Raw genomic sequence first — 12,833 nt, forward strand, 5'->3', positions numbered from 1 at the left:
TCTAAGTAATTTGTTATTAATTGTCATCAATATTCAGTTTGCTGGCACCATATGTGCATTACAGGTATTTTTCTGTATTTAGAAGCTTTTTTGGTGGTGGTGGTGGGAGGGAGATGTCCTGAGACTCCACCAGATTGGCAAAGAGGTCGCTGGTGCATGTTCTAGAGATTCCAGCAGAGTAAGAACAGCCGATACCCAGGCAAAGTGTTCTTAGTCTCCGCACAGGAATCCTTTATAGCAGCCCACGTGGTTTGGATAGACCCTTGCTATGAGAAGGGTTGCTCACTGCCCCCCAGTCCACTCATGGAAGTTTGCAAACACCTCCCCAGCAAATGTCACATGTTCTTGGTCCTCATACCAAAGTCATCCTGCTCAGGCAGGACGGTCGTCTGTCCCAGTTTGCCTGGGACATTCACTCTCCAAAGGTCTTTAGATGGACTTTTGAACTTCAGGAGCTCGGATAGTCTTTTCAGATACTCCCTCTGCATTCAGACCACAAATTCTTTAAGAATGCAGAATAACATCTTGTTGGATTGTGGAGATCTCTAATGTGTCCCGGTCAGCATTTCTAAGCTCATTGCCCTGATACGTCCCAAAGACCCGTTGACTCTGTTCACCATCAAAGACAGTAGTTGGCCAAAAACAAGGAGAAAAGAGAAGCCACATGTATCAAAAAGCCAGAAATCTTGTCATTCGGTTTGCTTTTTCTCTCTAGGGAAAAAAGAAAGGAAAGAGTTGCAGGGGTTTGAAGGAAAGTGCAAGGAGGTGACCTGGCCTAGAGCTCTATGGGTGGTCTTCACACCAGAATCAGTTTGAGAGCTGACCATGACCAAAGGTCTGGGCAACCATCGAAGCATTTGTTCCATTGCTGGGTTTTATGAGCAAGGGGGTAAGGGATCCGTCTAATTCTCCTCTCATTGGGCACGTTCTCTGTGGTCTCCTAACTAGCCCCCAAAGGGAAACTTGGACTTCAGCCCTTTGGGCTACTCTCCATTCCGCACCTGTGAATCCTCTGGGCCTCTGCTGAAGAACAAATTGAAAGAGAGAGCCTAAAAGAAGAAGAGAAGAAAACCTTGATTTTATCTTGAGCTCTTTTCTGGCTCCTCAAAAGAATGGGCTTCTTGAACACCCTTATTCCTATTTTTTTATTTCAGGATGGGTGGTAAAGGAAATGGGAAAGGGCCACAAGAGCCTGGTCATTTTGTGTGCACGGCATCAAACCCATGCCATATCATTTGTATCTGCCATTCATTCATCACTTACTCGGTGCCTACTCATGCACCAGGCACTGTTCTAGGCCCTGGGGATCTAGCCATGAACAAAGCAGCAAGTGTCTCCTCACATAGAGCTGAGGTTCTAGTGGGAGAGACCACCGTGAATAGAGAAAAACAGGCAAATACGTAATGCCGGGTAGCAGTGTGGTAAATGTGCTGAGTGGGAACAATGGGGGGCAGTGGGATAAAGATGCCATTTTGGACACGGAGCTCAGGGAGGGCTTCTCTGGGGCAGAGATCTGAATGGGTTGGAATGAAACCACTGGCCTGGCTCAGGGAGGGGTAGTGCAGGCCAAGGGAGCAGCCTAAATGGGGGTCTCGATGTCCCTCTCCACGTGGGAATGAGCATTTTCCACGGAGCAATGGTGATCCTGAAATTCTGGAACTCTGCCTGAAATTGCACCCAAGCGTGGTTAGTCCCCCTATTTGAAATGGGAAGAATTATAATGCATGACATGTCAACCCAATCCCCCAAACAATTTCCTAAAGTGGAACTGAACACTTAAAATCTGGACCGACTATCCAACTAGCTTGCTAAGATGGTAGAGTGCTTAAAGGCTGGCTTCCTGATCACCACGCAATTTACTTAGGTTGTGTACGCAGTGACATAGCCACGTCTGTTTGCAGGTCCCCTTCTTTGCTCCTTGGTGCACTTCTCAAAATGTGACTCGTGTTGTCGCAATAGTACCTGAAATGTTACTTTCCCTATGTGTCCTGCTGTCCTACCTGTTATTCCGAGAGAAATGCTACTCAGAGTTTTGAGGATACAAATAGGAGTCATTTTTTTGTAAATACTCCTCTGATCATTTTGAGAGTCATGCCTTCTATGAAGTTTAGATATTAAATACAAAGAGGCAGTCTACAAGGAAGCTACCGACCAGGGAGGTGTTCAGAGAATGCCTGTTTTGTGCCCTTGGGTTAGGGAGAATGTACTATTTTATTTTTTTGCCAAAGGGGGCACATGTTTGCCAAAAGCTCCCTCCCTCAACCCCGGCCACATTACATATTGTCTCTCTTTTTCTTTAAAGATTTTATTTATTTATTTGAGAGAGCACTACAGAGAGAGCGAGCGAGCATGAGCTCTGGGGAGGGAGGGGCAGAGGGAGACAGAGAAGTAGACTCCCCACGGAGCAGGGATCCAGCCAGATGCGGGGCTTGATCCCAGGACCCAGAGATCATGACCTGAACCAAGGGCAGATGCGTAACCGAATGAGCCACCCAGACACTCCTTTATTGCCTCTTTTATAAGGACCCATGGGAAACTTTTTCTCCTGTACCAATATCAGACAAAGTTCTGATGGCTTCAAGTAGTCCTGTTTGTTTCTATCCTGTAGGCATCGGGATTCATGAATCCAGGGAAGCCCTTTGAAATTCATGGTTTTCAGTCTTGCCTCCGCAGAATTGGGTGTTCCTTCAAGACTGTCTGCAAGTACCCACAGGAGAGAGGTGTGAGACTGGGGCTGGGATCCCTCAGTTCCTTTTTCCATCCTGAACGTCTCCGCATGTTTGTTTTTTGTTTTTTGGTTTTTTTTAAGATTTTATTTATTTATTTGACAGAGCGAGATCACAAATAGACAGAGAGGCAGGCAGAGAGAGAGAGAAGGAAGCAGGCTCCCGCTGAGCAAAGAGCCCGACGTGGGACTCGATCTCAGGACCCTGAGATCACGACCTGAGCCGAAGGCAGCGGCTTAACCCACTGAGCCACCCAGGCGCCCCGCATGTTTGTTTTTGAGCAAAAGAGAATTTGAAAGCCACTGATGCACTTGATCACCTTTTCCTCTTTGCCTTGACTGCCGGGACACTCAGCATCTCATTCTCAGCCCACCATTGGACAAGTGCTCAGGACCCCCTAGCCCACATCTTGACTTTCTTTTCTTTTCCTCCCCGTGTTTCCCCTTCACCTGCTTTTCCTGTCTTAGTTATTCTGTTCCCATATATTTATGTTTTTGCACGCTGCCTCAAATCTTTTTTGGAAAGAACCAAGAACCAAGATGCGGGGTTCTTAAACCAAGAACCAAGGTTTAAATGAATGCATTAAAAAAAGGGGGGGGAGTATTTTTTCTTTGCAGGTGGGGACGGAATGTGTATAGAAATAAGGCGTGATAGGACATAGTACACATGTGTGCTTGTAGGATATGTATATACATGTTGGATGCTTTGTGAAGTTTGTCGTTTTCCGAGTTAAGCTGGTCTTCTGGCTTTCGAGAACATGTACTTGGAAGACTCTGGTGGGGGGAGGAGGGATTGTTTTACTCCAGGGTAGGCTCGCCTGTGGTCTACACTCCAAAGAGTCTGCTTTATGGTTTAGCATTTTCGGATATTGTCTGGGATTATTTTGCTGGTCATTACAAAACGAGGATGACTACGTCATAAGAAAAAAAATCAAGGGGAAAAAAAGGGACAGGAAGAGGGCACTGGTACATAGAAAGGCAGCTGCATTTTGGTGATCTTCAATAAGAATTGGGAGCCTTAACTCCCATTTGGGGTTCTACTTCATCTGCCGTGACTCGGTGGTCAGGTTCTTATTTTCCCAAAGGTGGGGACTCTCACCCTCTGCCGAACACTGGAATCGTCCGGGAGCTTAAAAAAAAATACTGATGCCTCAGTCCCTCCCCCCAGAGAGTCTGGTTTAATTGGTCTGGGGTGGGGCCTCAGCATGGGGAGTTTTGAAAGCTCCCTTGGAGATTGTAATGTGCAGTGGGGGGTTGAGAACCGCTGCCCTAAGAAAAGGAAAAAAAAAATAAAATTAATAAGCACCTGCCTCCTGTTTATCTCTCAGGGTGCCGTGGGGCGTGGCTGCGATGTATGAGATAATGGGCCAAATTCTGGTGAAGGAGTAAAATGATGTGAGGGACACAGATTAACCCTTTGTACTCCACAGAGTACCCTCAGCTAATGTGTTCGTCGACATTTCTCCCATGATCTGCAGGAAGAAACCCCGCCTGGCCTGACCCAGCACACACACACACACACACACACACACACACACACACACACACTTAAACTCTAATTGCATACAGTTCATTTCATATTTTCTAGGCCAGTCCACCCCATTCTATTCCTTTAGGAAAAAAAAAAGAAATTCTTCTCACCACTACTGTTTGGATAACATTCTATGAAGGCTCATGGGCCAAGAAAAATTAAACATGTCCGGAGAGCATGAAGACACCCAGTTTATAATGACTTGGGGCATTCTGCGAGATGCTATGGGAAGTGAAGATCTGTGTACAGTAATAATGGTTGAGCGTCCCAAGTACCAGCTACAGTCATGGTAGAAAGTGTTTAACAAGCATGGTCTCAGTGGATTATCACCATGATCGTATAAATGGATACTGGTATCTCCATTTTAGAGATGAGGAGATCAAGGCCAAGTTCGTGTGCATGTTCTGCTTCTAGGAATAGGCAAGTCATCCAGCAGCTACAGGTCTGGTGCTTACTCAGCTCATGGAAGGAGAACAGCCATGCTTACTGAATACATTTGCTTCTACCTAAAGTTTTGAGAGTAGAAAGAGGAGAACCAGCTCTGACCAGAGGCAGACGAATGTATAGCTGGGCCTCCAGCACATATAATGTGGGAGCCCTATGGAAGAAAAATAATAAAGTCCAAAATTAGGTACAAAAGTGAATATCTCTTTGAATTTAAGAAAATCAATCATGACAAATTCAGATTTTAAGAAGCTGAAAAATAACACAAACATCACAAAATGCCCAACTCAACTTTTCCTCAGCTGGATCTCCGTATTGGCAGTGGCCACTCCCATCCCACCCATCAGGATCCAGTAGGACAGGGGGAATCAGAACAGAGAGAGACAGTGGTCTTTATTGATTGCAACTGAACGTCCATATGTTGACAGGTAACTAGAAGTATGTTCGCAAGGTCACTTTTCATGTCAAATGTACAAAATGTCAGAACCTTAGAAATGGGTCCAGTCAGCAAGGGGCCCTGGAGCTTAAGCTTCATTCACTTTCCTAGAGCCCCACAACTGGAGTTGAATCTGGATATTATATCTCAAGATCAAGGTCGTTGGGATCAGCGGGACCTGAATTTCAGCCCTGGCTCAGCCACTCTCTGCCTTCTTGGAACTTGGACTTGATTATTTGTAAAATGAGCATGCTTACAGCATCTATCTTTGGGGTCTCTTTTGGGGATTTTATGAGATAAGGACGGGGTGGGCACACTGGATAAGCTTGGGTTGCCAGGTTTAGCAAAGAAAATATAGGACATTCAGTTAAATTGGAATTTCAGGGAAACAGTAAGTTTTGAATGTATTACCTATTGCATAAGACATGTTTATGCTAAAATTTATTTCTTGATGCTCTGAAATTCAGTTTTATCTGAGGACCCGGGTTTTTATTGAGCTTAACAAATGGCAGTGGTTGCTCTTGATTTTGGGCAGAAGCATCCTGGGTGCCCCACAGCGACGTGGTCAGAAGGGAGAAAGCTGCCTAGACGCCATTCCAGACAGTTTATCGTGGGGACGATGGAAAAAGGTGACCAGGAGAGGATGGAGTAAGTGGGGTGCCTCAGTTCGAGTGTGTGTGGAGGGCGGCTGTGCCACTGACTTTGGGTAAGCCAGTTAGGTTCTTGGGACGTCAATTTCCCTATCTGTAAAGTGGGTGAAAAGTAGGTTTATGATTCTGAACGCTCCCCGCCCCCCAACCCCCAATAGCACCAGCAGTGGCCTTGCTCATAATTCAGGTGTCACCTCCTCAGAGAGGTCTAAGATCACCCTCTCTGCACCCCCAGCACAGAAGTCCCACGCCCCATAATAATCCTAACTTTCTGAAATCACCTTGCTTCTCTACTTGTTTGTGGTCTACCTTCCCATGTGCACAAACGAATCTGTCTTGCTCCAGCTGAATCTCGCGGGGGCTGTACCCGACACGGTAGATGCTCAGTGTAGGCTGAATGAATGAATAGGTGGATGAAGGAATGAATGAACGTCGGAGTCACTGTTGAGGTGCGGTTCTCAGGGGCCGCGCCTGGGTTGCGGAGGGAGGGGGTGCGGGCTGTCTGTGGGTGGGGAGGAGGCTGCGCCCTAGCCTCCTGCAGGACCGGCAGGAGCGGGCGCGCTCGGCTGGGCTGCAGGCGCGGAGAGCAGCTCGGCGGCAGCTGCAGGGCCGGAGCCCCGCGCTGCGCGTCCAGTCGCCGGGGGTGTGCGCCCGCCGAGCCCAGCGCCGCGCCTCGGCGCCCCCACGCGCCCACGCAGCGGCGCGGGGACCGGGCGGGGGCAGAGGGAGGGCCCGGCCCGGGGAGGGGAAGGGGCCGGTCCTCCCCGCGCAGGCAGCGGCCGCGGCAGCCCAGGAGGCGGAGGCAGCGGCGGCGGCGGCAGAGAAGCACGGTGCCCGCCGCAGTCAGCCCGGCCGCGTCGGACCCGCGCCCGCCCGCGCCGGGGCGCCCTCTCCACTGCGCGCGGTGAGTACCGCCCGTGGCGCCCACCTCGGGCCGCCCGCCGGGCTTCGCCGCGCTTCGCCGGGCCCGGGCTGACGCGGACCGGTCACTTGCGCCTCGCTCGCGCACCCACCGGGCCCGGGGCCTCCGCAGCTGTCGGGGCGCACGGGGCCCCCCGGGCACCGCGGGCGCCAGGGCGGCGGGGACGGCGGGCGGATCCGGTGCCGGGAAAGCCGGGCTCCGGGCCTCAGTTTCCTTTTGCGCTCGGGGGGCATCGACTCAAGTTTGCATCCCGCGCGCGGGACAAGTGCATGGCGCGCGGGCGGTGTAGACGCGGTGGGCTGCGTTTGGCCCCTCTCATGAAAGGGCCTGGGTCGTCGGCGACCCAGGATGGTACCCCCAGCCCGGTCCGAACCACAAGAGGCGCGGGGAGCCCAACGCACGCCTGCGGGCGCTGTGTGGGGAGCCCCCGGGATGGGGGCAGGAACGGCCGCCCCGCCGCCTTCCACCCGCATTTCTGTTCGAAAGTCCGGCTGCGCGCGGCCTGCGAGGGGCCGGCTCTCGGGGCTTTGTACTGGGGCGGGCGTCCCCGCGCTTGCAGAAGCCGGGGTTGAAAACTTAAAAAACTTTGCCTCGGAAGACTGTTCAGAAGGAGGCTTAGGTTTTGCTGTAATGAGAGAAAGTGGGAAAAGGAACTGTTTTTTAGCCTTGCAGCCTGGAGGTTCAACGGCCCTGCTGGCCTTAGCTCCTCAAATACATTTCCTGCCCCCAAATAGTCTGTGAACTCCAGGAATCCTAGGAGAGCTTGACCGGTAAAAATACTCGCATCGCACAATCCTCCGAGTGCCTTTCTCAGGGGCTCCGAGGGAAGCCGAGGGAAGCGCTTTGGCTGGGAGAGTCCCGCGCCTCCCCAGCGCAGTTAGCGTGACTGCTGCTCTGGTCTGAGTTATTTTTGCAAAGAAAGACTGAGGCTGCATCTTTATGAATACCATTTTCTTTTCTCCCCTCTTTTCCCGAAACGCTACATAATCTTTAATTATATATATATAATATATATATATTATATATATATATATAATGTTGAGAAATAAATCAGCCTGGTGGAGGTAACTTTTAATGACGAGGTGGAGCGAAATGAGTGAGCATCAGAGTCTGGTTGTTAGCAAGAGCAGAGGGAAGGGAGAATGATTTACAAACATCAAGTAAGGATTTGAGTGCTGAATTATGTTTGAGTTACGGAGCTCTCTTCCAAAGGAAATTATAACCAGTGGACAATTGCTGTATTTCCAACTAAATCTGTTCATTTCACGAACCTTTTTCTTGCTTGAGTGCGATTTCTACTACCAGAGTAATAATACTGAAGTCATAGCCAGATTTCCAGCCTCTGGGCCTTTTGGGGAGGTGGGGGCAGGGCATGGAGATCTCCCTTTAAAACGAATCTTCGTGAAAAATCTTTCAGGCAATTTTATCCAAGAAATGTTCGTGTTTTCCACTTTCTCCCCCCATCTTTAAACCCCTTAAACATTATACTTCCTTGCATTCAGACATCCTCAGACTAAGTTAATAAAAGAAGGATGTCGTAAATGATCATAGTTGACTCTCTTGCTTTTGACGAAGCCTAAAATTGTGTTTGCATGAAAAATCTCCTTGCCTTTGGAGGAAGCTCTACGTTTGGCACTTTTGACCAATACGGCTAGATTTGAAAGGGCCTGAACTTTTTAAAAGCTGTTCGCAGGTTCCACAACTACTTGGTAGTGAGACCATTCTTCCCTTGTAATTTTAGCTTCGCAATATTCGCTATTTTATCTTAAAGGATTTGGCATTTTTCCTCTGCCTTGAAAACAGCTCGCCTCGTGTTGTAGCTGTGTGGAGGAGAGTACTCTATAAACAAATCAGCCTCTTTCCTAACGTTAAGTAGTGAAAGGAAAGGAAATAAAATAAAGAGATGTTATCCCAATTCTTTGGGATTTTTAAAAACCAGATGCTTTCATCACTTAAGTTCTAAAGTCTTCTTTTCATGCCTTTTGTGTTGTATTAAACACATCATAAAGAACTATGATTTGTTGACTTGTTATAGGATTACCATTTGGCAAAAACACCCAAGACATGCTGTTTCAAATATGTGGTCTTACTTCTGCTTTAAATTGCACGTACAAAATTGCAAGCCTTGTTCCAGACGGATAAATTGATAAAATGCTAGCTGCTGTTGGAACAGGGCAGAAGTCCTCAGCAGAAGTGTTCTGTAGTAGAGCTGAGTACATTTGGAATTGGGGGAAGCCAGATAGGGGGACCCCAGCAGTTTGTGAAAAGGTAGACACGGTCCAAGCACGTCCGCTTTAAGACTGCTTTGGGTTCCCCCATGACAAGATGACTCCTTACCCGCAAAGAAGAAACATTTCCTTATTTTTTCGGTTACTTTTCCAAAGATAACTTGTGCTCGGGCGCGAGAGACCAGAGTTATGCAGAAATCCAACCGTAGCCGGCTCAGAAAGGGGACTCATTGCCGCTTTCTTCCGCCAGATGTTTTTTAGGTGTCCTCAGCTGGAATGCCCAGTTTGAAACTAATTAGGCCAGCAATAAACTCCTTGTATAATAAAATCGCAGGCCGTTATGGTCCATAAGTGGGGCTCCCAGCGGCTCATGACAGATGCCTCTGTCCGGCAGAGAGACAGCCCATAGCTGTCAGCAGGGAATGAAGGGACAGGAGATATCTTGTTTAGACATTTGCTCGTCCCTGTATATCCGCGCACACCTCAAGCAGCATGTTCCCTTCTGTGGGGCACGGGTGGTGGAATTCGGATCTAGGTAGGATTCTGTCTCTGCTGGGCAGGCCTCCTTACCAGAAAAAGGCTTGTGGGAGAAGTTAGCAGCACAACCTGAGACGGTGGCCGCAGGTCTGAGGTGTGTGTGTGTTTACACATGTGTGTGCAGGCTGGGTGAGAAGGCTTTCTCTCCCGTGGCGGAGTGAGAACTCATCTGCTTCTCACCTAGGCACAGAGAAAATGCTAGGCTGTCTGGCCTTATCAGGCATTCCTTAGGGGACAGGAGAACCCCCTTCTCCAAAGATATTTTAGAAAGGGGGCATTCGCCTGCCCATGTGTTCTCCTTACCTGTGGGGTTTCTGGAGGTGAAGTGGCTGGTTATTTGGTTAAGTCCAAAGGCTGAACCTTCTGACTCTTGCCAAGACTGGGTTTTGCTGGTGGGAGGAATTTTTTTTTTTTTTTTCCTAGCTAACTGCTCTCGAAAAGGAGTTGGTGGATTCCGCTCAAAAGGAATCTCTACAGAGAATTAACCCCAGAGTTGAGAAAACACAGGCTGTTGACAGAAAACACACACATACACACTCACGCACACTCCCCACCTTCCTCCCCCATCCCCACCCCCCAAATCATAACAGCTTCCTGAATGGCCCATGCCCCACACCCTTTATGGTTAGTGGCAATTCAAACAGTCCCAAACAGACACAGCCAAAAGAAGATTCTGGTAGGGAAACAATTAGCAGACACCTTGCTGGAGACAATGCTTCGTTTTCGCTATTTGAAGATCTTAACTGACCTAATGGTGTTTGACTAACTAACACCTCTTCTAATCCGAGGATAAACCCCCTCCATCAGGTGGCAAATACTTGAAGTGACTGGCTCAGACCCACTTGTCCCAGTAAATGAATCAGAGGGGGCAGGAACTCGTTCTTCACGGCATGGGATTTAAAATCAATTTCAAGGTACAAAAGTACCCACCAGGTGTATTCAGGAGAGAGAGAGGACCGAGGAAACCACAGGCTTTTAAATTTGTTTTTACTGCTTTTTGTTTTTCTTTTCCTTTTTTTTTTAAATTTTATTTATTTATTTGAGAGAGAGAGCACGAGAACGGGAGAGAGGCAGAGGGAGAGGGAGAAGCAGCCTCCCCCCTAAACAGGGAGTTCATGCTGGACTCAATCCCATGACCCTGGGATCATGACCTGAGCTGAAAGCAGACGCTTAACCCACTGAGCCACCCAGGCACCCTTTTTGCTGCTTTTTCTTCTTTTTTCTCACTCTCCTCCTACTGGTGTCTCTCCTTTCTCTGCATTTGCAAATTTTATCCTGGTGTTGAATAGTCATGAGATGAAAATGCCTGCCATGTATTGAACACTTGTGTGCCAGGCCTGAATTCTTACATTATTATTATTATTACTAATTAGTATTATTATCATATCCCAACTTTGTTAGCAAGGGGACTGAGTCTTAAGTCAAATGCCTCACGAGAGGCTGCAAAGCGAATAAAACCAGACCTGAGGCCTTCAGACCTCTGCAGACTGTGCCTTACCCATGAGCTATGAAAACCTTGGCCCAGAGAACATTCCTGCCCTCCTTTCCCTTGGAGAGAGATGCCAAATTAGGCTGGTGTGAAATGCATGGAACGCAGTTATTTTCTGAATCTGCCCTGTTTGTTGTTGTTGTTGTTGTTTTATACAGAAGAAAAATCATATTAAGTATTGAGAAGACACAAACATGAGCCTTTCTGAGTCATGATATTCGGCAGGTTGTGTACAGTTCTGGAAAGGAAAATGTTTATTTTCAGGGGCTAATTTGATTTGTTCCTTCGATACTATAATGTTACGCATTTCAGTTCCTAAAAAGAGTCAATAAATTTACAGGCAGTGGTAAGGCCCGAAAACGTTCCGGTAGGCAGTCCAAATCGAGTTTACTGGAAGGTGCTGGATCGCGATGGGTGGGTTGTTGTTTGGGGGAGAGATTATAAACATTTGGAGAGCGAAGAATAATTTGGAACAGGTGGTCTCAAGAGTCAGGTAACCGGAATGATTTATCTTTGCCACTTTGAAGGTTAAGGGAGGACGTCGGTTGCCCAAATCCGGGACAGGCAGGCGGAGGGTCAGTGGGGGCCCAGAGGGCCCCCATTTTGGGACAGAGCCTGGCAGGATGGATGAAAGGGTCAGGGCCTCTTCCCTATTGTCGCTGCCCTTGGAAGATCCTGGTTTAGGGCACAGATACACCCGCTCATGCTTTCTTTTTTTTTTTTTTTTGCCGGCTCTGCCTCTGTGTTCAGATATGTGCAGAAATTGAAAACAGGAATTCTGATGAATAAATAGATAGTCCAGAGAGACAGGTTTCCATCTTCCCAATTTTGAGACCGTGCACACGGTCAACTTTCTTTGCCCGAGAATGCTAACTTAGCCAGATTTCAAAATGAACTGAGTATTTAAAAGAGGTTAGAACGTAGTCTATCATTTTGTATCAGTCGTATTGTGTCAGTAACACGAAAATCTGTGTGGTTTCAGGAGCACTGGCGTTTTTTCCCCCTCTCTCTCTTTCCCTTTTCAGTATCTAGTAAAGTTAGATTTTAAAACTCTGTGTGTTCCCAGATGTCGCATATCTGTACATACCGACTCACAGTCATTCCGAGGAGAACTGTGAACTCGCTGTAAATTTAACTGGACGAAAAGTGATAAAATCGACATTTTTCCTCCAAAGAATGAGGAACCGGAGGGTCTGACTACTGTGTGAATATAGCAACTTACTTTTGTCTCGCATCAGCTGAATCTGTCATTCTCCTTTCTTTTCTGTTCATCTCCCAAGAATGGTCTTTCATAACTGAAATGTACAGCGCATTAGCCAAAAGACATTTTAATTTCGTAAAGAAAAATCATGCCAGAGACAGCCGAGTCTGTTTCAACCATTATTGTTCTGTAGCGTGCATACTTTGGGTTTCATGGTAAGATGTGGGTTTGCCAAGAAAGAAAATTACAGCGAGAAACTATGTTGAAAACATATACACTTCTGTTTAAGAAATGGGAAAAACACGGAAAAATTCTTCACGGTAATTGCTTTAACGTGAGTTTTCAATGTCATTGTTTGACTTATGTCAAAAAGTCCCTCTTAGCTAATTCTCACATACGCTGTTACCAAATAGCTCACCTTAAAAACTGGTAATTGTTGGCCTTAACTTTGATGCTTCTTTGAGGCTTTAAGAGATATCTTTAGTCCTAGTGGAAACAATCCAAATTTTTAGATTGTGCGGGGCATTTTTTTTAAGGTTATTTAGATATCGACTTTATTTTCTTGACCCAAAATAAGAAAATATGGGGAATTCTCAAAAGCTTTTTACAGGCTGCTATTAAGACAAGAGAAGCCAAACCAACATGTATTAGGTCATGAGCTTGAAGTTGC

At 47.4% G+C, this 12,833-nt stretch overlaps 1 protein-coding gene across 1 annotated transcript in view; it reads left to right on the top strand.

The window, feature by feature from the left end:
* The first annotated feature begins 6,581 nt into the window (after positions 1 to 6,581).
* EYA2 (EYA transcriptional coactivator and phosphatase 2) overlaps positions 6,582 to 12,833 on the top strand; it is a 273,594-nt gene continuing 267,342 nt past the window's right edge. Inside the window, exon 1 of the mRNA XM_045981144.1 lies at positions 6,582 to 6,690. The gene's annotated coding sequence lies outside the window, so the exon portion shown is untranslated. The remainder of the gene's footprint in view (positions 6,691 to 12,833) is intronic.

The sequence above is a fragment of the Meles meles genome, chromosome 16, assembly GCF_922984935.1.
Source record: "Meles meles chromosome 16, mMelMel3.1 paternal haplotype, whole genome shotgun sequence".
In the NCBI taxonomy this organism is placed as follows: Eukaryota; Metazoa; Chordata; class Mammalia; order Carnivora; family Mustelidae; genus Meles; species Meles meles.